This window comes from Phascolarctos cinereus, unplaced genomic scaffold (genome assembly GCF_003287225.1).
Source record: "Phascolarctos cinereus isolate Bilbo 61053 unplaced genomic scaffold, phaCin_HiC Scaffold_4;HRSCAF=312, whole genome shotgun sequence".
Classification (NCBI taxonomy): Eukaryota; Metazoa; Chordata; class Mammalia; order Diprotodontia; family Phascolarctidae; genus Phascolarctos; species Phascolarctos cinereus.
Window position 1 is genome coordinate 570326086 of NW_027555847.1, and position 25371 is coordinate 570351456.

At 37.7% G+C, this 25371-nt stretch overlaps 1 protein-coding gene across 4 annotated transcripts in view; it reads right to left on the bottom strand.

Moving 5' to 3' along the window:
* The window catches only part of FARS2 (phenylalanyl-tRNA synthetase 2, mitochondrial), a 623068-nt gene that overhangs the window by 571444 nt on the left and 26253 nt on the right, over nucleotides 1–25371 (bottom strand). Inside the window, exon 2 of one of the 4 annotated variants that reach the window (XM_078153627.1) lies at nucleotides 22363–22486. The exons of the other annotated variants lie outside the window; for them this stretch is intronic. The gene's annotated coding sequence lies outside the window, so the exon portion shown is untranslated. The remainder of the gene's footprint in view (nucleotides 1–22362; nucleotides 22487–25371) is intronic. 4 annotated transcript variants of the gene reach the window in all.

Below are 25371 nucleotides of genomic sequence, written 5' to 3' on the forward strand. Positions count from 1 at the left end.
AGAAAATTTGAGTCACAAGGACCACCTCACTAAACTAAAACTATTCTTTTACCTAACACTGGAGACCTATTTGTTTTTCTTTTGGGAAGAAAGAAAAATGCAAACATAGACTCTAAGTGTTTTACCTTATGATGGAGTAGGTTTGATTACATTTCCATATTATTTCTGTCACAACCAGGATTCTTTTCCTTTTTCTTTTTATCAAATCATTTTGTAGCTCAAGGCCAAAATACCTCTAATTTTTTAAGGGTTTCCAGCAAAAAACAACCAAAAAAATCTCACGTAAAAGAGAAGGCATGTGAAATTAGTCCGTTCTCTAGCGAAATGGATGCTCACCATTTTAGCTCCATCACCCTTCTGAAATGGCTTCTTTTCCTTGATACCTCTTTTCCATTTCCACCTTCTTCTCACTGAAAATAAGTTCAAGGCCTAGAGCTCACATTTACCAAGAAGATTCATTAATGTCCCCTGAAGGTAAGTGACAGCATTAGTGGTATCAGCTCAAGTACAGTGTAACACTCCACAGTCTCATCCAGGCCTTCACTTGGATACCTAGATAGAGAATTCTGGCATCTATTACCTGTGTGATCGTAGGGAAGTAACTTCTCTCTAGAGGCATCAGTTTCCTCATCTATAAAATTAAAAGGTTGGACTAAGGAACCACCAAGATCCCTTCTAGCTCTAAACATATTATCTTATGTTCTCATAATCTGGGATCTCATCAATGTGAGTACAGCATCTAAAAGAAAAGAAAAAGATATCAACTTAGCTCCCCATCCTGTGAATTCTGGTACACATATGTCTCCTATAAGCCTTCCTCAGAGGGTATACCTACTACTAAGCTAGACACTTTCCTTTAGTGTTCTTGATATTGCATGGATGCTGCCAATAGAGCAACTGAGATGCCTGTACATCACTGAGCCCTCATTCATGGCTCATGAACAGTCCACTTCCTTTCTCAATCATGTATCTGATAGCATCCTTTACACTGCTTCTGTTGAACAATTCATGATTTACCTTTACTTTTTAGAAAAGTAGGCTATCTTCTGTAAAAGGATTTGGAACATTTTCTTACCTTTAATGAGACGGAAGATCTTTATGTCATGTGCTGTAAGTCTCTTAACAGGAAAGTTAGATGAGATGACCAGGACGGTTAAGTTAGGGAAGACATGGGTTTATGATATAGGGCGAAAAAATGCTAAACAGAGAAGAAGAGGCACCAGGAAGAACATAACCTTCCTACTGTACCTAGGGAGAATTGCTTGAGGTTTTATTATAAGACATGCCTCAGAACTCAGTCAAAATCAAGCACAAGAAACAAAAAGACTAATCACAAATCCATACACCCAAACATTCTTAAACCCCAGCACAAGGCAGGCATAACTCCTGGGTATGGAACTGACAAATACTTTTAACAGCAGTTGTCATCTAAGGCATCATTCTCTAAATTAAACACCAGACACATCCTCTGACATTACTTATTATGGATATCTGTGCAGAAAAAGTAGACTTTAGAAAAGGGCACTAAACATCATGGACATTAAGGTATTTCCTAAGGAGGTCATTTCTTGGTTGAAAAAAAATCACACTAAATTTCTTTTTGATGATCTAACAAGTTTTATATGCTGATGAGATTCATTCCCATACAGGACTTCTTGCCTCTGGCAAACCTGCCACCTCCAATTTGTTTTAAAAGGAACCATAATCACCCAATCAATCATATTCTCGACCTTCAGCCTTCACAGTCACTTCACTGTGGTCAGAAGCTGCTCTAAAAATTCAAGGTCTTGCATTGAGTTTTGCATCAGTGCTGAAACACCAATGACAAGCACATTGCTTGAGGTAACTAATATTTGAAAATACCATATTCTATATTCCTAATCTATCTTTTCCCAGGGCTTTCTAAAATAAAGATAACTTGATATATGGTAATTTGGGAGGTCCCCCCCCCCTTTTCTGGTCCTTAAATATTAATTTGGCAACATTCCAAATTCCCATATATTTATCTAAAATCTTCATAATGAAATCAGGTTGCCCGGTTATGTTTCTAAAACATTTCTAAGTGAATCCTATTTTTCATTCAATGTATTCAATGTTTAGTTCTGGGGTGGGAGAATCAGCATCAATATCTCTCAAAGAAAATTACACATTTTCCTCACAACTGGACAGTTTTTGTGCTCAGAGAAACTGCCCCATACCCTCACCATGTGGAAACAGGAAATGAGAGAAGATACTAAAGCCAGAGACAATGAATTGCAGAAGAGGGTGTTTTTCCAAAAAGTTACTTCATTATCTTAAGACATAATTAAAAGAGAGATGGGACTTTTTCCAATTGAAAATGTTAATTTAATGAGAAAAGTAATATAAATGCTTGAAAATGTTATTTTTAATGAATGATAATAGTACCTCAAATTGCAGTGGTATGGTACACTTCCTACTAGTACTTAAAGCTCCCATGGCACAATGGATAGAGGTGGCCTCAAAAGAAGGAAAAGAAATCTCACCTCTAATACATCCTGGTTGTAGGACCCTATCTGGTCAAGTCATGTAACCCAGTGTCCCCAGACTCCTCTCTAAATCTCAAAATGGTAAAGAAAATGTGGATCTTCAAGGCTAGGGACAGTTCTTCACCAAAACTTCCTACACACCAATGTAATCATAGTTCAAATATTTTTTTTTAAATAGCACCCTATTAATGTGTTTTCTTCAACATCTACCAACTTTGAAATGATTTATAAAGATAAGGTACTATTATTATTTATTGGAATTAGATGGTATTTGCCCCTAAATTCAAGAATGGGAAAATCTGGTTAAACATCTCAGAATTCACAATTCAGTTCTCCTTTCTAGTCAACACTTCTACTAACATACTATGCCACATTTCAAAGGGGTAGAAGGAGAGAGGCATATACTAGTTGTTTAGATTTTGCACATTTCAATCTAATAAATTTGAATTTGGTCATCATCAATCTCAATAGAAAGAGAAAATTAAATCGGGGAGACAATCCAAGAGCCTAAAGAGATTAAACATTCCCCTCACAACCAGGTACATTTTCTGCTAACAAAAACTGTCCCAAAGCATCACCAGGTAGAAACAGGAAAATGAGAGAAGGCTTTAAAGCCAAAGACAACACATGGCTAGGTAGGATAGAACAGTCACTGGGCTTATCCCACTTGGAGGAGCAACTCTCAGAGGAAAACTCTCCATCTTCTAACTCTTAACTGTAACACTGTCAACAGGAATAGGGACTAGACATGTAATTTCATTGGCGCAGCAATGAAGAATCTATAAATACAAGGTCTGTACCTTCTCTGAATCTTATAGTCTTAGAACTGCCTAGAACAATGACAGTTTAAATGATAGCCAGTGTATGTGTCAAAGGCAGGACTTGAACCTGGCTCTGCCTGGATTCAAGGACAGCTCTCTAATATACACTAAAAAAAAAAAAGACTCTTGGACTCAGTGATGCTCATTGATAAGTAGAACACGTATGCCCATGTGAGGTAGAGGCAGGATCAGAGGACAAAGGCAAAAAGGATAGAAGATGAAAAGTAGAGTAATGGAAAAAGAAAGACAGAACTAAAAATGGCAGGTGGGGGGACAGTTTAAAACAGAGGTATCAAATATGAGGCCTAACGGCCCTGGCCTACAACACTTCCTGATGGTAAGAACCAGATTAAAATGTAATTAGGAAATATTTAACAAAATAAATAAAAATACAATAAAATATAGATAACACTAATATGTGGTTTTCTAAGTCTACCTGTAGCCCATGGAGATCTTCCTTATATACAGTTTAGCAACCTCCTTTCTACTTGAGTTTGACACTACTGGTCTACAATGAGATAGCAAAGGGATTACAGGTTCAAATGAGTAAATCCCAGTAGCCTGGAAGTGAATTATGATCATATAGATTCCTTTTCTAAAATTCATTGAGCATTAACAAGAAACAAAATTTCATTAACTTTGAATTAGCCAAAGGCAGTGTACTGTGAAAAGAGTAATGGTTTTCAAGTCATACAACTTGTGTCGCCATGGACAACTTGTTTTCTCTTTCTGTTCTCTGTTTCCACTTCCATGAAAGGAAGGGATTGGCCTATCGGGGATGGGGAACCTGTGGCCTCGAAGTCACATGTGGACTTCTAGGTTCTTGGGTTTGCCCCTTTGACTGAATCCAAGTTTTACAGAACAAATCCTTTAATTAAGGGGACTTGTTCTGTGAAGTTTAGATTCAGTTAAGGGGCCGCACCTGAGGACCTAAAAGGCCACATGTGGCCTGGAGGTGGCAGGTTCTCCACCCCTGATGCCTAGATGATTTCTAAAGAACCTCAGAATTTTAAATCCTGTACTCGCTGAATAATATACAATGAATTCTTCTGACACTGATTGGATGAGAGACCTCAGCTCCCATCTGTTATAAAGACAATGATGAATCACTCATTCCATGTAAAGAAGTATGGAGCATCTACTGAGCCTACCACTAACCTAATCCTTGGAAGCTGGAATTAACTTCCATCCCACACCAAGAACAATTTCTTCCCTACTGCAGATACTTTTTTGTCTAGGGGAAGCTTACTTCTGAATTTGTGTATCAAAATAGCCAAATGGCTATATCCATCAATCAATAAGTGTTTATTAAGCACCTACTAAGTGCCAAGAATGGTACTAAGACAGAGAAAGAATGAAATAGTGCCTGCCCTCAAGAATTTAAAATTCTAACACGGAGACAGCATGTATATAATTAAGTATATACAGACTATATCTAAATGTCAAAAGTACTTTCTGCTTTCAAGAAGCACTAGCAGGGAAGAGGCCCAGGAGGGAAAGTACCATTCCTTCTCCTTAAGTTCATATAATCAGATAAACTCTGCAGTGAGGGAAATATGATGAAAATAGTCATTAAAAGACGCAGCATCCATCCCATCCCCTACTCCCAGGGAGGCAGGAAAAGAATTAGCTAAGGTGTTAAGGATGAGAAGTTCAGTGGGGAAGAGACAAATACCAGGTAGGCAATGACTCAACTTCTAAACACATAAGGACACCTCAGTGGAGGGCAGTAGGAACCAGAGCAGGGGCAATAATGGAAATCTGATCTGCTCATTCCATGCCACTCTCTCATCTCTTACTTACTACCAATGAATCTGAAGAAAAGTCTCATAACATATCCTGTATATGCTAGTGACAATGGTCTTCTTGCTGCTCCTCAAACTAGACACTTCATTTCCTGAATCTAGGAATTTTCCCTCTGTCCTCCATACCTGGAATCAGCTGGCTCCTTATTTCTACCTCCTGGTTTCTCTGGCTTTCTTCCAGTCCCAACTAAAATTCTATAGGAAGCTTTTCCCAATCCTCCTTAATTCTCATGCTCTCCCTGTTAATTATTTCCAATTTATCCTATCTATATTGTTTGATCACACAAAGTGATTTGCATGTTGTCTCTTCCCATACACTGGGAGCTCCTTGAGAAAATAATTTGTTTTTCAAATTTTCTTTGTATCTCCAGCATAAAACACAGTGCCTGGCACATAGTGGGCATTTACTGACTGTAGAGCTCAATATAATTAAAACTTACCTGCTTGGGAAAAAGGCTGTCAGAGAAGGAATATTATTTAAAGAATGTCTTGGGTTCAAAGTAAGCAAATATAGTCCCAGTCCTACGCCCATTAGCATAGGACTCTCTCCTCACTGGTGGGGATGTGTTGAGGGCCAGCTCTGAAGAGTCAGAGGATCCAGGGCAAGCCAGGTTTTACCTGTAGCATGTCCTATATCAGATGGCTGCATAATTCAGGAAGATTGGCTCCCCACCCCCCTGTTCTGTCTCTTGAGAACAGGATGCCCTTGGAGATTACAAGGAAGCGAGAAAACGGGATAGGATAACTCCCTGGTTAATGTTCCCATGAGATAAGGAAACAGCCAGGATAATGTTGCCATGAGAAATGTGCTTGTTGTTACTTTGGTTAGTATTCACATGAGAAAAATTCTCAGTGTTGCTTATTGGTAAAGATATGCAAACTTTGTTGCTTTACTTGCTGTTACTTTGGGAGATATTCCCATGAGTCAAAGATATAAAAACCCTAACCCTCAGATTAATAAACAGAGCTCGTTCTTTACTTGTCTCCCACCTGGCCCATGTTTCTTTCTCTCTTCTCAGTCCACTGGCACCAAACCACAGCCACGGTCACAGGTGCTCGCAGCAGAGTGGCGCCGGAACAGGGACCTTTGGGGACTTGAAAGAATAGCTTCCCCTGGCAGAGTGGCCCTGGACAAGGTGGGCTGTTTGGCCAACAGCCCTAAAAAAAGAGCTCTGGTCGTTGCACAGAAGACAACAACTAACAAGGTAAGGCGATAATTTTCCTATACAGTTTTTCATTTTCACCAGGGGAGTAGAGACACGGATCGGTGTATGTGTGTTTTACATTCACTTTGAATCAAAGTGCCTTGTTATATTTGGTTCACAGTGAAGGTGAAATTACATGGGCTGAGTAAGTGTATAGAAAAATATAACTAGCTAATATGGGACAGTGTTCATCAGCAAAAAAGAGAGATTTAGAAACTGTAGAACAATGCTGTCCTTGGTTTCCCCAAGAAGGAACGACAGATATGGAAAGATGGGAAAGAGTAGGCAAACAATTAAGTGAATATCGTCGAGAATGCGGACCCAATGCTTTTCCGGTGTTCAATTTCTTCACTTGGAACATACTTAAAATATGCCTCCAAATGCCAGAAGAGGTGCCTTTGGCCACAAAAGTAATTAAGGTAGAAGCCTCTTGTGGCACTACAGAAGAGGAAGAAGTTGCAAAAATGTTAACAAAAACAGAAATTAAGAATGAAGCAAGAAATGAGGTAGTTAAAGTTTCAAGGCCCCCTCCACACTCTCCTTGCCCTACAGCTCCTCCAAAGTATTCATCCCAGTTAAATCTCTGTCAGGAGGAGAAGGACATTGTGACCAGAGCTGTAAGACAGGCTCAAGGGCAATATTCAGAATCAAGAGATCAACTAAATATGAGTTGCATGCCTATGAGTAAATTATTCAGTGTGCTTGTGAGGCATGGATGAAGGTCCTAGGAAAAACTGATTGTTTCACTTCCTATACAAAGATTGTTCAAGGGCCCCAAGAACCTTTTTCTGACTTTGTTGCTCAGCTTGCACTAGCTATTCAACAAAGTGTTAGTAACGCGGAGGCAGCTTCTATTCTGTTACAAAAATTAGCTAAAGAAAATGCTAACACCGACTGTAAAAAGTGCTTAGGTGGAACAAGGGATGACATACCGATTGGAGAAATGATAAAAAGATGTCAGAATGTAGGGACAACAGCCTTCTTTGAGGAATCTTTTGCTACAGCATTAATATCCCCTCAAGACAGCAAAGATTACTGCTGTTATGAGTGTGGGAAGCAGGGTCATATGAAAAAAGATTGCAAACCCCTATACGTTACCCTCAATTACAGACATCTCGGCCACCTTCACAAGTCTATCCTAGATGTTGCAAGGGCAAACATTTGGCTAGGCAGTGTCGTTCCTCTACAGATAAGGACAGCAATCTACTTTCGGGAAACACCTCCCGGGGCCAGCTCCAGCCCCACCAAACAATGGCAGCATTATCCCTAATTCCTCCAGTTCACATGCCAAGCCAACCACAATAAGAGACTTGTATCATGCTACCAAAGGCAGTGCAGGTCTTGATCTCCCTACTGCATGCTCCTACTCTATAGCTACCTCCAGGGAGCTCAGTCTCCAGGACCTTAAGGAAAATTTTGCCCGGTTTCCATAACATCTGGAAAACCATGAAAAGAAAAAATAAAAATACATATTATTTGATTTGTGTAGGGGATTTCTGACAAGTCTCTTTGAGCTTTTGGATTCTCCCTGTCATTCTGTTCTGTGTTTGTCTGTGTGGGTATGAGTGAATGTCCTGTGTAATCTAAAACCTTTTGCAGCCAGCTAGCTTTCTCTCCCTCTTTGCCTCCCTGATAACAGCAGCCTCAGAGGAGCGGGTGGATGGGACAGAGAAAGAGAGAAAAATACTTTATTATTTAGGCTATATAATTGGTAAAAGGCAAGTCGAGAAAGATCCTCGAAGTGTCAGGTCAGAATTAGAAAGAAATAAGACATGTGCAGTTTTAAAGGGACCTTTTATCAAAGTCCATCAGAAGGAAAGGCAAGAAAGTTTAAGCATGTAGGAATGAGAGATGTAAGGGTAGAAAGAAAAGCATAATCTGTTTGCATGAACAGTGTGAACAGAGGGTTTGAGAGTAAAAGATTTGGAAACTTTTGGAGAACTGTTAGGAAGAAATTCTCTTTCTTTTTACATTCTGACGTCTGGCCAAGGTTTTGAATGTGGATGGAAACATAAGGTAAGAAAGATAAGTTGTTGGAAAATTTTCTCTTCCCCTCTTCTGCGTTCAGCTTTGGCCGGGTTGTGGCGCACAACTTGGCTGGGGCTGGGGTACAGAAGAGAGGATGAGAAAAAGGAAAGGAGGGTGAATTTTTTTCCCTCAGATCAAAAAGAAAAGTTTTTACATATCGGAACATAACCAAAAGATAGCTTAGTTCATTCAAATTGGTAATGTGTTTGTTTCCAGTTTTAAACATCTATTATTGTTTCCAATTGGTAAACTTTTGTATCAGTTATGTCAATCAATTCTTCATAATTTGGATGTTATTAAAATGTGAACTAAAAGAAACTGAAGGATGGTGGAGAAATTGTGTAAAACCAATTAAATTATTTTGTCAAGCCCTGCTAATCTTGTCTTATAATGTTTTATAACTGTCAATTAGAAAATGAGGTATTTCCATCTTTACCTGTAATTAAAGAAAGCGTTATAGCTAAAACAATTTGACTATCACTTAAGAAAATTACCAGATTGTTAATTAAATTATTTGAAGTTACTGTTTTAATGTTAAAACCTAGAATTTTTAAACTTATGAGTGAAAAGAAGGGGCATGAGGCAATTCCCTTTACTTTGTAAACTTGACAAGCCTCCTAGAAACCATCTGTGTGGGCAAGGTCATCTGCCCTGAGAAAAGAACTTGATAATGCAGTTCCTAAACAATGAAATTAGCTTGCTGAGAAGTTGCAAGTTTATGTACAATAGATAGAAATGATTTCTAATAATTGGCTTTTACACCAGCACAAGTTTAAATTTGAGAAGAAATTGATACTAAGTGAAATCTCTTATATATGTGAGTCTTACTAAATTTTTATTACTTATTACAACTCCATGAGAATAAAATTAATTGTATCTGCTTTTAAGCTATGATTAGTGAAACTTGCTGTTTGAGTCAAAAGACTCTTAGAACTATAACTAATCTTGTTTTGAGTTTGCATTTGAGTATAGTTGTCTCCATTAAATCAGTATTTGAAGTTTCCCTATTGTGTTCCTTTCAGAAAGAATGTTTGTGTTCCTTTCAGAAAGAATGTTTTCCACCATGTGTCAAAATTTTGTTCATAACACTATTAAACCTTTTAGGCAGACATATTCCCAGACAAAAACAATTTATTACATGGATGATAAACTTTACACTTGTTTTACTACTAGCGAACTCTCCTTATTAATGCCTGAGCTTTAACAAGCCTTTCAGTCTCATAAATTTATAATTGCCCCTGAAAAGGTACAAAAGAAATCACCCTTTGCTTACTTTAGACATATTGTTTCACAGTCTACATTAGTCAAACAACAACTTTTAGAAGGACATATCTCCCCTCACTATGATTTCTGTTTCCCAGCCTTTGATAGTTATTGATTTAAAAGACTGCTTTTTTACTATTCCAAAGCAAGGAGCTGACAAATGTTACCTTGCTTTCACATTACCCACTGTTAATGTAGAACAACCTGCAACCAGGTTTCAATGGAAAGTCCTTCCTCATGGCATAAAAACAGCCTTACAATGTATCAATTTCCCAATGCAAGAATAATACACTATACGGTGACATATTTTGTAGCTATTCCACTAAAAGTGGACTCACACATTTATTACCTCAGTTTTAATTAGCTTTACAAAACCCTGGGCTTATTATAGCCCCAGAGAAAGTTCAAGACAAATCTCCATTTTCCTACTTAGGTCATATTGTCACCAAAACAACAGTGAAGCCACAAAAAGCACACTTAAGCCTTAATTCTTTAGAAACATTTCATGATTTTCAAAATACTCTTAGGGGATATTAATTAGCTTCTACCAACACTCCAAATTGCTACGGAACAATTGGCTAATCTCTTTTTCACACTTAGAGAAGATCCTAATCTAAATTTCCCTAGGACCATAAATTTTTTGACACTAGATGATCAGGGACGTACTCCTGCACAAAGACATTTTGCAGGACAAAAGAACAGGTTGTTAACTGAGCAATCAGATGTCATGGTGATGTGGAAGGACCCAAAGACAGGTAATTGGGCTGGTCCAGTAAAATTACTAACTTGGGGTCAAGGTTATGCTTGTGTTCTTCAAGATCATGCAGGAGAACCAGTCTGGGTCCCCAAGAAAAAGATCCACATGTGTCAACATGCCAGCTGCAAGGATGAAGACCCCAAGGATCTGTGAAGGTCCTTCAAGGAGGGACAAGCGGAAGAGAAAGGCAAGACCAAGGAGAAGATCAGGTGCTAGAAGAGTGACTTTTCTCATCGCAACGTTGTCTCTCATGGGTATTTATGGAATGGAAGAATGATTGCATTGGACTTTCATGGCTAATCCACCACGGGTCAAACCTAGTACTTGGGTGGATAAAATTGGGAGGATTACTGTTAATGATACTCAAATTGTGGGAGGAACAGCTCATTCTAACGACATTTTTAATGAAAATAGAACAATTAACAATGCACTTCAACATGAAATGTGATTATCGCTATTCTTTTATCTGTGTGACTCCATATGTGTATTCAAATCTTACTAATATAACAATTGAACAAACATTAAACAAGCTCCAGGGTGCATGGAACTCTGAAAATATTACATGGGAAATTAGACAATTATCTATGGTACAACATGAAACAGCTGATTCTCATATTAATGGTATTGACCCTCAAGATATTGCAAACAAACTGTTAAATTGGATAAATCAACTCAATCCTTTTAATAATGTATTAAGTTTGCTGTTACACTTTCTACTTTGGCTATGTTTTGTATTAGTTTTATGCTTCCTACTCCCGTGTCTACTAAAATGCACTCGCCACATCTTAGGTGAGCTTCATGCATCCATTCATTATCTCAAGTTAGCACAGAAAAAAAAGGGGGGAAATATTGAGGGCCAGCTCTGAAGAGTCAGAGGATCCAGCGCAAGCCAGGTTTTACCTGTAGCATCTCCTATATCAGATGGCTGCATAATTCAGGAAGATTGGCTCCCCACCCCCCTGTTCTGTCTCTTGAGAACAGGATGCCCTTGGAGATTACAAGGAAGTGAGAAAACGGGATAGGATAACTCCCTGGTTAATGTTCCCATGAGATAAGGAAACAGCCAGGATAATGTTGCCATGAGAAATGTGCTTGTTGTTACTTTGGTTAGTATTCGCATGAGAAAAATTCTCAGTGTTGCTTGTTGGTAAAGATATGTAAACTTTGTTGCTTTACTTGCTGTTACTTTGGGAGATATTCCCATGAGTCAAAGATATAAAAACCCTAACCCTCAGATTAATAAACAGAGCTTGTTCTTTACTTGTCTCCCACCTGGCCTGTGTTTCTTTCCATCTTCTCACTCCACCAGCATCAAACCACAGCCACAGACACAGGTGCTCGTGGCAGGGATGAATGCCCTTCATGAGAGGTGAGGCAGACTTGGCAAGAGTGGAAAAACTCCAGCCTTCTTCATTTTTATTTTTCAGTCTTCTTCAAAATTCAAGTTGCTTGGGGGCACTTCTGGCTTCCATCAAGAAGGATGATGGAAGATGCCAATCCCATTTCAGGTTGCTGAAGGAAAAGACTGGGAAGACATGAAAGGAACTCTCTATTGTGTCCCTATCCCTAGCTTACCACATTGGAGACTGTGGGAAGTTTCCCCTTGGGTGAGATCAAAGCCAATCTCTCTTGGATGAGCTGAGTTATCTTACTCCCAATGGGAAAGCTTCACTATATTGTCTGGTGTATATCCTCCTACATACACCTTCTCTGATTTCTGTTTTGCTTTGCTACAATTTGGATAGATGGATTTCTTTACTACCTGATACGGGTGTTCACTGTGGAATTGCTATTAAGTGTGTAAGAGGTCAAGCTTTTCATATTGAGCTTGGGGTCTTCCTTCCCCCACAATAATGACACAGTAATGAGAAGTTAGACTAAACCTGATCACGTCCCCTAGCCTTGACTAATAATATTTAAGGGGGGGAAAAATAATAATAATATTTAAGGGAACAGACAGGGATAAATACAGACTGTTAGCCCCTGTCTCTGAGGAGAGATATAATTCTAACCTAGTACCCCTTCTCTTTGGCCCCAACTTCCTGCTCCTCCTCCTGGCAGGAATCAAAGTCTCCCATGGAGAAGGGTGGGAGAGAAGGGTGGGGGAGAAGAGGATGGAGATGACCATGCTGCTTCCTTTCAAACCTCACAACAATCCCATGCCATAGGAGAGGTAGGTAACCCACATGGTGTCCCCTTACAACACCTAGACTACTCTCCACTAATAAATATTGAAGCTGTTTTTTTTAAGAAGGTTTTGCCAGTTTCAGGAATTTACTTCTCCTTTGCTACGTAAACAATGAAAGATGAATACAACATTCTTGTAAAGGAGAGTCAGGGTCATTATCCAGCCTCTCTTCCCTACTTTCTTTGTTAGAGCTTACCAAGTAAAAAGCAACTTTGCTCAGAGACCATCAGTTAAGTGATGGCCCAGTGTTTTGTACTCTGTAGGTAGGACCAGACTCCCTCCCCTAGTGAAGTCTGACAGGTTCTGGCTATTCTATGTCCTCACAGACAGAGGGTAGGAAGGGGGCATAAAAGGAAGTCTGTAGCAATCTAAAATATTCCAAAGTATCTTATCAAAAATAATTTCTAGATTAATTACTAAAAAAAAAACCATAAATATACAAGTATACCATACACACACATAATAGAAAAGAGTAGGTAAAAAAACTAATTCTTTGAAGAGAAGAATATGCTCTTTTTCGGATGCTGTTACAGGCTGACTACACAATAAGCAGATCATATACCTATGTCTGAAAACAAGGGAAATATAACAATTTTGTTAGGGGTAGGAGTCATACATCGGTAGAAATTTTTTCCTATGAATGAATCTACGCAAGGCTAAAATTGTATCATATTTCAGTTCCAGGTACTACATTTTAAGCATGGCAGTTTACCTGTTAAACATGCCATGTGAGGCATAGTTGAAGAAGTTAGGTGTATTTAACCTAAAGAGGAAAGACTGAGGGAGGGGTAAGGGGGGTAGAAAAGAGAGGAAGGAAGGAAGGAAGGAAGGAAGGAAGGAAGGAAGGAAGGAAGGAAGGAAGGAAGGAAGGAAGGAAGGAAGGAAGGAAGGAAGGAAGGAAGGGAGGAAGGAAGGAAGGGAGGAAGGGAGGGAGGGAGGGAGGGAGGGAGGGAGGGAGGGAGAAATTTAACCAATGTTTTCTAATCTCTAAAATGGGGAAGAGAGAATAGATTTTTGCTACATAGGTTTGAGGACAGAAATAATACCAATGTGTGGAAGCAGCAGGAAAGCAGTTTTCAGATCACTTTAAGAAAGACTCTCCATTCAGCAAAAAGTCCCAGGAATTTGTAAAAGCCTTTCTAAAGTAGTGAGTTTCTTTTAACAAGAAGTGTTCAAAAAGTGGTTCCATGATCATCTGTCAGGAAGGCTATGGAAGGGACTCCTACATTAAGTGGTGAGCTGGACTGAATGACTTCTAAGGTTCCATTCAATATCAATATGGCATAACAAATATTTGAATCAATGACAATTTTTATCCTGATATAAATCCATTGGCTGGATTTATATTTTCCTGAATCTAATTAACTTCATCCACATCAATCTTGAAACTGGAACTTCAATCTAAAAAGGGAACTTAGATATCATCTGGAATAAATTCCTTATGTTGCAGAGGAGGAAAGTGAGGATCAGAGATGTGAAATGATAAAGATAAGACTAAAAACTTGGTTTCTCCATAAGATGCTATTCATAAGTAATTTCAAAAATGGCTGAAGGACATATCAAAAAAAACCTTATCTTCTGTGAAGAGAAAACTATACTTGATAACAAACAGATAAGTCTACCTGATTGTGAATACCCCAAATGCTGCTAAGGTCAGCATTTTCTTCCACATCAAATCCACTTCTGGGCTTCAATGAGAGCTTATAACAGGGAGGAGTATTTCACTGTTGCACATTCTGTTTCTCAATAGATCAAGCTGTAAATGGATAGCTTTAAATTCAGTATTTAGATAGAACAAATGAATAAATTATGAAGAATAGTATTATCAGAGGACAATTCAAAACTTAACTTTCATTGGACTACAAATTTAATTTACCTGTACATTTCTTGTAGTTTTATTGCTTACAAAATGGCTTAAAAGCAGTTCTCTAGACAGAAATTCATGAGTTTTATCTGCAATCTGCAATAAACATAATGAAGCCCTTATTTTAATAAGAGGCCTTATTTCTTCATAAAAACAGGTAGTAAGAGATTTTAAGAAGAATGAAATAACTAGGAGGGGAGGGGCAGGGAGAAGAGAGCTATATGCAAATGAAGTTTGGTAAAAATGTAGATTACATAGAATCTGACCATGATCATGCAGTAAAGTCAATTGTACCACCTGTCACTTAAAAGTGATTTTCTAGAGTTATTGTTTTCTGAATTGAAATGAACATTGTTCAGGGTCAGCCTATAAGGTTAGTGATGGCCATGAGCAGCTCATAACTAAATTAGATGATTTTTATAACTTAACAGGAAATGTCTCCTATTTTTCACCATGAAGTATGAATACATTTAAATAGGTAGAGGTCATTTTAACAAAATCTAGATGCTGCTAAATGCACAGGTACTATCACAACTTGCATGTTGAGCAAAAACAATGTTCACACATCAAATATCTGAAGTAGCAAAGTACCTTTATACTTTCAGCATTTATTTTCTTCATTTTCATTGTACAATAGGAATACAGCAAAAGAATTTATTTTTCCCCTTCAAAACTGAAGAAACTCAAAAATATCCAGAAATGTAATACAGAATTTAACATGAAATAGAAGCACTGTATTTTGAAAAGGATGTTACTTTAAAGGATTTATCACTCAAGTTTTTATTTGCTGATTTAATTAATTTATTTTGCTTAATGGCATCCTTCATTTCAAAAGGTCTTGACCTCCAGGCAGAGCCATGCCTGCCATTCTCAAGGCACTGATGAATAAATTCCTTACCACCCTACCAAGCCACATGATAGCTGGTAGCTGGTAGCTGAGCACAAAGCAACTATTTCTCATACTGGAAAGCACAGGCTCTTTCTCTGAACCCAAGGGTAGCCTTAATTAATTAGTATATTGCATTTTAAAACAATCAGTAATAGCATTAATAAAACAACAGCTTAAATACTGGTAGAGCCAGCTTTACTTGAAATCTTCACAACAGAATAGCATAAAAATATACTGATACCCAGAGGTCAGACTTTTACCAAATTTGGCATCCAGAATACATCTACAAATGTGGAAGTAAGTAGAAATGGGATCTGAGGATCACAGAGCTATTAGAAAGGCCATGTCCTCCCTCGTGCAATCATGAGCAAAATAAATGCCTTTAAATTAAAACCAGGAGAAATATTAATAAAAGAGACAGTTGACAGCAGATGGAAGAGATAGGAGAAATTCAAATAAGTCATCATGCTATAGTGCAGTACCCTAACTGCTGTTCATAACGACTATGAAAAACAAAATTTTAAGGTGATACTATATTCTGGCTACCACTTGGAGAATAAGGAAAGTGTATAACAATTTATAACTATAATATTATTACAATTAAAAGTAATATTATATTTAAAAGTAAATTACTATTAAATATAATTTTTTTTTAAATTCAGGGGCTTTAAAAGTTAAACTTTAGTTACTCGAAAATACAGCTATTTGAAATACCCCAACATCAAATGAGGCAGAATAAATGAAATATGACTGTATAAAAAAAATTCTATTCAGCAACTATTAATCTCTAAAAATGCTTGGGGACAGGGTTTAGACCAGGAGTAGGCAACCTGCAGCCTCACGGCCACATGTGGCCCACTGACCTCATGCAGCCCTTCGACCGAATCAAACTTCAAAAAAAAAAGCCCCTTAATAAAAGGATTTGTTCTGTAAAACTTGGACTCAGTCAAAAGGCCCCAACCCAAGGACCTGGAAGTCCACATGTGGCCTCAAGGCCACAGGTTCCCACCACTGGTTTAGACTACATCATCTCAGAAGTTCTTTTTGGTTGTAAATTATGAGTCTATAAATCTAATATTTGTTATGTGCCTACTAAGATCAAGGCTCAGTACTAGGTACAAGAAAAATAAAAGCTCACATACATATAGCAAATTAATATCTACATATTACACATACACACACACACACATACACACATATATAATGTCATTTGATTTTTAGGTCAACTCTATAAAGTACATAATACAAAAATTATTATTCCATTGAAATCAGGGAAGACATCATGAAGGAGATGGCACCAAGACTGGCCTTGAAGGAAAGCAAGAACCTTCAGTAAAATTGAGAAAGAATCCATTCTAGATATGGAAGATGATAGTTACCAAATGTGTGGAGGCATGAGGGATTAGAACAAGAAAACATGATAAATAAGAGTAATTCCAGGATAAAGGAGTATTAAAGGTCATCTAATTCAAACATTTCATTTTACAGATGAGAAAGGTGAGAATTAAAGTGGTAAAAAAAAAAGTACCACTCTCAATGCTACACATGTAGTAGGTAACTAAGACAAAATTTGAATATAGGTCCTCTAACTCCAAATCCTATGGGTTTTTTTATTTTTTCCCCACTCATGAAGTGAGGTATAAAATTAGGCAAGAAAGGCAAAGCCAAATTTCATACAGCCTTGAATGCTAAAAATTTACATTTTATATGGTAATGAAGAATCACCAAATGTGTTCGGCTGTCACAGACTGGTTGTCATATGGGTCTCTTGTTCTGCAAGTTTCAGACTACAGTGTTTAAGAAGATATGGGAATGAACAGCTAAGTTAGGCTTTGAGAAATATGCTCACAGTTCAGCTGCCGTAGTTGAGGTTTTCCATCTCATTTCTCGTTGTTGTGGGTGAGCCTGACCTGCTGTAACTTAAAGGAAGATAGTCAGGAGCTCACAAGGTTTGTGTGTTCCTAAAAGCATGGTCCACGGTCCAGTCCTGTGCTGCTCTGGAACCATAAGACGAAGGATAGTCTGAGAAAGGATATGGGCAGAAATGTAATGCCCTAAAGTTTCACCTAAGAATAACAGATCTGATTCTGAGGTTGATTTTAATACACTGTAAATGGAGAAGAATGTCTGGCAGTGGATATCTTTATTATTAAACTAAAATTTCTGGCAATTTGGCACTTAAGAGGAAAAGAATGAGCTGAATATTGATGGAATGATGCAAAAAAAACTGGGTAGGGTGAGGTAAAATACAGCAATTATTTCATACAAATAAAGCATGAATGGAAGGACTGTTGCAGTGGAAGCAGATGGGAGTAGAGGGCTGCTAATAAGTTCTAATGCTAGAACTTATTCTCATCAGAACTAAGTGAAAGAGGGAATAACATATACATTTAAAAGAGTAACTCACAGAAAAATAGGAGGGCAAGGGGATAGGATAAGGGAGGGATTTTTAGAAACGGTATGGATTGGGGAGGCAGTGGTGAGAAGTGTGAGAAATAATTTATTCGAACTCTGGAAGGATGAAGTTAAAAGCCCAGTTTATTATGCAGCTGCAAAAGCGGGTGTCCTAACACACACACCAAAGCAAGAGTTCACTATTTCTAATCAGGACCACAGAGTCCCTCCTCTGTTTCCTCATTGGCTGAGTACTCCAGAGTGTACACCTTTCTGGCACATCTATTACACATCTACTCTTTGACATGTTCCCCGTCTCCCTCCTTCTACATACATCGCATGTTCATAAACTAGCATCTCTCAGAAGTGAAGCCTCCTCAAAGGGTCAATAGTTCTTGTTAATAGTTCTTGTATTATTGCTTTCAAAACCCTCCCCCACTCAGACCCTGTTTTTAAGCATGCAGCAGAAAGAATAGCCCTAACCCCAACCTGAACTGTTTACCCTTGCAAAACTTCCCGCCTTTTCTTGTCTCTGGGCAAACTTGCGTCTCTGTTGCTGGGGAAGATTTCCATGAATAGATTGTGCCCCCTGAAAGCCCAGCCAACGGGATACGGGGAAGAGGGTTAGGGAGGAGGAGCTCGAGTTATGGTATAAATAAGGCTGGCTTTCTGTAACCAATTCATATTCCCCTGGCTGGTGCATTAGTCTGATGAGGGGCAGTACCCTTTCTCATGAGAAAGCAATAAACTCCTTTCTGTTTTCAAGGTATCTAATTCTTTGTTTTTTATTTTGGGTAAGTGGTCTCTGTCTCACACAAGCCTATGAAGTATGCAAACTCTAAGTAAAGCTTAACCTTTGTCCTATTTACTGATTTCTACCAGCAAAACAAGATAAGACTGGCTGTGTCTAGTTTTACTTTGTTACTTTTCTAGTGATTTTTTCAATTACATGGAAACAAATATTTTCATTATATCTCTCAGAAGTAAATTAGACATCTGAAGAGGGACAGGGTAAAAAGAAAGGGAGAGAAGGATAAACAATGATGAAAAATGGGATAGAGAGAAATGGACAACAGGTAATGACAACTCTCAATAAGAATAGGATGAACTCACCCATAAAACAGAAATGGACAGCAGGATGTATTAAAAACCAGATACCAACAATATGTTGCTTTCAAGAAACACATGTAAATGCAGAAAAGCAGAAATATTAAATTCATCCTTTTCAGATCATAATGCAACAAAAATTATATTTAATAAGAGACCATGGAAACACAGACTAAAAATTAATTGGAGACTAAATAACCTAATCTTAAAGAATGAGTGGTTTAAAGAGCAAGTCATAGAAACAATAATTTTATTAAAGAGAATGATAATAATGAAACAACATAAAACCTACAGGATGCAGCAAAAGCAGTAATCAGAAGAAAATTTATATCTGTAAATGTTTATATCAATAAAACAGAGAAACAGCAGGCCAGTAAGGTAGTTTTACAATTTTAAAAAAACTAGAAAAAGAACATTAAATATTTCCAATTAAACACCTAATTGGAAATCTTAAAACTTAAAGGTGAGATTAATAAAACTAAATGTAAGAAAACCATTAAATTAATAAATAAGTGAGAAGTTGGTTATATGAAAAAACCAATAAAATATATAAACTATTGGTTAATATGATCAAAAAAAGTGGAGAAAACCAAAATATTAGTATAAAAAATGAAAAGGGTGTATATATCACTAATAAAGATGAAATCAAAGCAATTGTTAAAAGTCATTTTAACCAATTATATGCCAATAAATTAACAATCTAAGTGAAATGAATAAATATTTGCAAAAATATAAACTGCCTGATTTAACAGAAAAGGAAATAGAATATTTAAGTAGACCTATTTGAGAAAAAGAAATTGAACAGGCCATAAATGAGCTTTCTAAGAAAAAAGGATCAGGATCAGATGGATTTACAAGTAAATTCTACCAAACATTTAAAGATCAACTAATTCCAATATTAAATAAATTATTTGGAATAATAGGCAAAGGAGTCCTAGCAAACTCCCTTTATAAAACAAATATGGTGCTGACACATAAAACAGGAAGAGCAAAAACAGAGAAAGAAAATTATAGACCAATTTCATTAATGAATAGGGATTCAAAAATTCTAAATAGAATACTAGCCAAGAGACTATAACAATATATTACAAAGATTATACAAATGGGATTTATACCAGGAATGCAGGGATGGTTAAACATAATGAAAACTATTAACATAAGTGATTATATCAATAACAAAAGTAACAAAAATAATTTTATCAATAGATACAGAAAAAGTTTTTGACAAAATACAACACTAATTCTTACTGAAAACACTCAAAAGCATAGGTATAAACGGATTTTCCCTTAAAATGATAAAAAAAAAATAAAATAAAGTAAGAGCTTATGGAAGTAGCAATATCAAAAGAAGTTTCTGTGTGTTTCTATTTGAGGCCCAGAAAAACCTCAGCACAAATGTACAGTAGCTTGAGAAGAAAGGGGCCAATAGGAAGAGACTTAAGAATCAAGGTCAGGAAGTAGATAGGGGATGGCATAGGGATTGGACTTAATTGATATAGGGAACTTCCAAATAAGAAAATTACTTCTACTGATACAAATTGACATGTTCTCCAAAACTCATGCTATTAGAGAGTTACCTCAGGGAAGACTAGCCAAAATTGCAAGGTATAAGGAAGTAGTACAGCCAAACTACCCACAAAGATCTAAAAAATGCACCAGACTGAGTACTGACTAGGAAATTAAAACAAACACACACACACACACACACACACACACACACACACACACACACACACACACACAGAGACACTTTCCCAGCTCAGGTCAGTAGCGAGAGAGAGATCTACAGACACTGAGGACAGGTTCCAGTTGGGCATCTTCTACTGTGTGATAACCTACTGGGGGCTATGCACCAAATCAAGAAGAAGCCCCAGATAAAGCACAGAGGGACCCAACTTATGCAGGGAGAAAAAATATGTGGACAAAGTAGGGAATTTGCACCTCATGAGGTGAGGGTGGGGAGAGAGAAGGGTAATAGGAGGTAGCAGTTCAAGGAAAGTAGCAGTCATGGATCCTAGGATGCATAATGAGAGAGGAGGCAGTACAGAAACACCTGTGTGGCCTTGACCCCAGTGGAAGAATGAGGTCTCTGATCTAGCCTCAGGCCCAATCTGAAGCCTGTAGTGGAATAACTAGGGCAGGAAACCCAAATCAAAGAGAAGCCTACAGTTGTGTCCCTAGAACCACAGAGCTTTCCAGCTGGCTAACAGTGGCTAAGTCCAGCACCAAAGTCTACTGGAACTCCAATCAGAGACATGCTAATATTTGTACTGCTCAGACCCAAACTGAGATTAGGAACTTGCAGAATTCAGACCAGGAGGACAGCATTCAGACTTCTTTCTAGATAAGACAGCTCTGGGCTTACTAAAAGCATGGGAGATCCCCAGACAGTTGTTCCTGACATTCTGTAATAAAACACTATTCAATTTCCTAAGAAAACGGCACCAGGACCTGAAAGGACACAAAACAGGAACAACACAGACTAGACGGTTCCCCCAGAAGTGTGAAGAGACTGGCCTGAATGCAAAATCAAAAGGCAAAAAGTAAGGCAATAAGAACAAGCAATCAAAAAAAAAAATTCCCACCATGAAGAGTTATTGTGATGACAGGAACACTCAAGGCACAAACCTGAATGAGAATGACTCCAAAACATCACAAGCAAAGCCTGAAAGAAAAATATAGCTTGGGTACAAGTCTCCCCATCAATCAATCAATCAACATTTAATAAGCTCCTGCTATGGGCTAGGCACTGTGCTAAGCACTGGGGATACAAATAGAGGCAAAAGACAGTCCCTAAGGAGCTTACAATCTAAACAGAATTCCTAGAAGAGATGAATCAGGAGCTTGAAAAATTGATTTTGTAAATTAAATGAGAATACAAGAAGAAACAATTGAGAAAGAAATGACAGAACTGGGGGGGGGGAATTAGAAAAGAAAAAAGAACTACAGAAGAAAGAACTAGAAAGAGAAATAACCATTTGGCACAAGAGGTACAATATTTTACCCAAGAAACATTATTCTTTGAAAATTAAAATGGACCAAATAGAAGACATCTGTGAGACAATAAGAAATAATTGAAATAAATTCAAAAACCTGAAAAAAAATCAAAGAAAGAATAAGGCATCTTATATTAAAAACAAGTGACCTGGAAAACAAAGCAGGGAAAGATAATTTGAGAATCATTGGTCTATCTGAAAGTCATAAAAAAAGAGCTGAGATAGCCTATTTCAAGATATCATATAAGAAAACTCTCTAGGTCTTTTAGAACTTATATTCTCCTTAGGGAAAAGTTAAAATAGAAAAAATCTGGAAAATCCAAAATGAAAACTCCCGGGAATGTCAGAGCCAAAATACAGCACTTCCAGGACAAAGAAAAAAAAAACATTTGAAATTGCCAGAAACAGATCAAGTAATAAAGGAAACACAATCAAGAGCACACAAAACTTGACAGCATCTCCTAATAAAGGAGAGAAAATTTCAGAATACAGTATTTTAAAACATAAAAGATATGGCTTAAAACAAAGAATAACTTACCCGGGAGCAGCTAGGTGGCACAGTGGATAGAGTTCCGGCCTTGGAGCCAGCAGGACCTGAATTCAAATCCTGTCTCAGACACCTGACACTAGGTGTGTGATCCTGGGCAAGTCACTTAACCTGCCTGCCTCACAAAAAAAAAAAAAAGAATACTTTACCCTGCAAGACAGAGCATAATTCTACAGGGGGAAAAAAATTTATCTTTAATGGATTAGAAGACTTTCATGAATTCCTGATATAATAACCAGTAATTATTAGAAACTTTAAAATGCAAATACAGGAGTCAAGAAAAGCCTAGAAAGGCAAATATATATCTGAAAAATTGGAAGGAGACAAACAAGGACAAAGCACTGTCACTCTAACGTTCATCTCACATCACCAACTGCTTATTGGACATTTCAAAGTGATGTCCCAGTGATATCTTAAATTCAACATATCTGAAACCTTTCCCCGCCAAATCCTCAGTTCTTCCAAAGTTTCCTGTTTCTGTCAAAGGCGCTATCATCCTTGTGGTCTCCCAAGTTCATAACATCAGCATTACCTTGGACTCCTCACTCTCACTCACCTCACATATACAGTCACTAGCCAAATCTTCACAAAATCTCTCAAATCAACTCTTCCCTCTACTCACAGAGCTATCACTTTACTCCAGACCGTCATTACCTCTCACCTCAATTACTTCAACAGCTTCCTAATCAGTCACCTAGTCTACCCAATTCATCCAACACAGTGCTGTTTCCTTAATAAAATAAATTTCCTTAAATGCAAATCTGACCACGTGGCTCCTCCATTCAACCAAATTCAGAGACTTCCCTTAGCTTCTGGGATAAAATGTAAATTCCTCTATTTAGCTTTTACAGCTCTACACTACCTGAGCCCAACCTATCTTTCCAGCCTCACTGGACAAGCCTTTTCTCACACTGCATTTCAGCAATTCTCTGTTCCTCACATAGCACACTACATCTCCTGTCTGTGCCTTTGTAGTGGCTGTGTTCTCTGACACTGATATGCTCCCTCCTCACCTCTGCCTCATGGTTCCTCTATTTGAAGACAAAGCTTGAGCACCATCTATGTGGAAAGTTTCCTGATGCTACCAACTGCTAGTATCCTCCCTTCCAAACTACCTTGTACTTGACTTTTACGTACATATTTTTACCTATTAACTGTATATTTATGCTATATGTGTGCGCTTACATGTATTTGCTGTCTCCCCTCATTAAAATACAAGTTCACTGCCAGCAGGGATTGTTTCACTTTTTGTACTTGAATACAGAGCCTCTCCCAGGCCTAGCCCAGTAAGTACCTAATAAATAGTTGCTGATCGATTTATTAAGAATAGGTAGGAATTAAGGAACCCAAAAAATGGGAGTTCTCAAGTCAAGGTAGATAAATAATTTTATGCAAGTGAAGTCTTCTATGGAAAAATACCTCTATCTCCATTTCTCCCAAATATCAGGGGGGTAACACAGACAAATCCGGTAATTTCTCAAATGTCATTTTCTCTGAGCTAGCTCATCTACACATTATACATATTATAGGGGAAAAGCGTACTGCCAGACTTCAATTCTACAGATCCTCACCAACATGCATGATCGTCTGAAAATTATTTTTTTCTTCTAAAGATTTCAAGGAAAACATCTTGAAAAACTAAGGTACAAAAATACAAACTGAATTATGTACATTCATTTCAGAGGGTGATTTTAGTTTGAAAAATGCTCTCTAATCTAGTGACATAAAATTCATTATGCCAAATTCTGTAAACTTTTTAATAAAACATTCTGATAAAATCTGGCATGTTACTCTTTTTTTAAAAAAACTTTATTTTATTTTTTTTAGGCAATTGGGGTTAAGTGACTTGCCCAGGGTCACACAGCTAGTAAGTGTCATGTGTTTGATCTGAGGCCGAATTTGAACTCAGGTCCTCCTGACTTCAGGGCCGGTTGGTGCTCTATGCACTGCGCCACCTAGCTGCCCCAGCATGTTATTCTTAAGCATCACAACTACCATGTGAGGTATAGACTACAAATACAGATTAGGAAAAGAAGGTTCAGAAAAGGATAAAGTACTTCCCATGGACACAGAGCTAGCAAGAGTCAAAAGCAGGTCTTCTTGTTCCAAATCCAGAACTCTATAGCTACTACTCATACTGCTATCATATCCATTAGTTACATAGTTCCATTTTCTAAACAAAGCAAATTGCTTCATTAGATGTAATCTCACCATACTTGAAACACCAAATTGAAGTAGTTCATTGAACCATATAGCCATCATCACCTCAAGCATTTTGCCATATGCCTTACCAGGTTCCTTGGTTTTCTACCTGAAACATCATCCTTCCAATCAGATTTCCAAAGACCACAGCCTCTTCCCTTGGAGAGTTGACTCACTCAGCTTTGGAATTCAGGCTCAGGCTTAACTGCTAGGATAGGTGAGGAAATGTTACCTTTTCTAACCCAGTATATCTAGATGGCCCCAAAACATGCTTTGTATCTATGAACAATCATCTTGGCATCTTGCCATCTGTGCTACACCAACCTCATTTTCCATCTTCTGCTCTAGAAACAGTAATCAAATCAATACTACCATTTCTTAGGGAAAGAGCAGGTCAATCACCACTCCAATTCATCCTCCCTGTCACTCGCCACATTAAAACTCTCTTCCCTGGTCACCACTGCCCTATATATGTCGTCTTTCATTTTAGAATGCAAACTCCTCAGCCCCTAGCACAATGACTGGTACATGATAGAAATGTAATAAATTTTTGTTGATTGATTGAAAATACAGTGAATTTTATACTTTGGGTTTGTTTTTTTTTTTTTACAAACTTCAACAGATGTTCTGGTGGAAATGAATGAATACAACAAATTTCTTCCTGTGTCATCCAGGGAATGAGATGTTAACTGTAATTAGCAATGTTTTGCCTATATTCTATTAGAATTTGCTCTACGCTATGCACAGGTTGAATTCTTTCAATTTAAAGGCAAGGCAAAATGACTTGTGGCAAGAAGA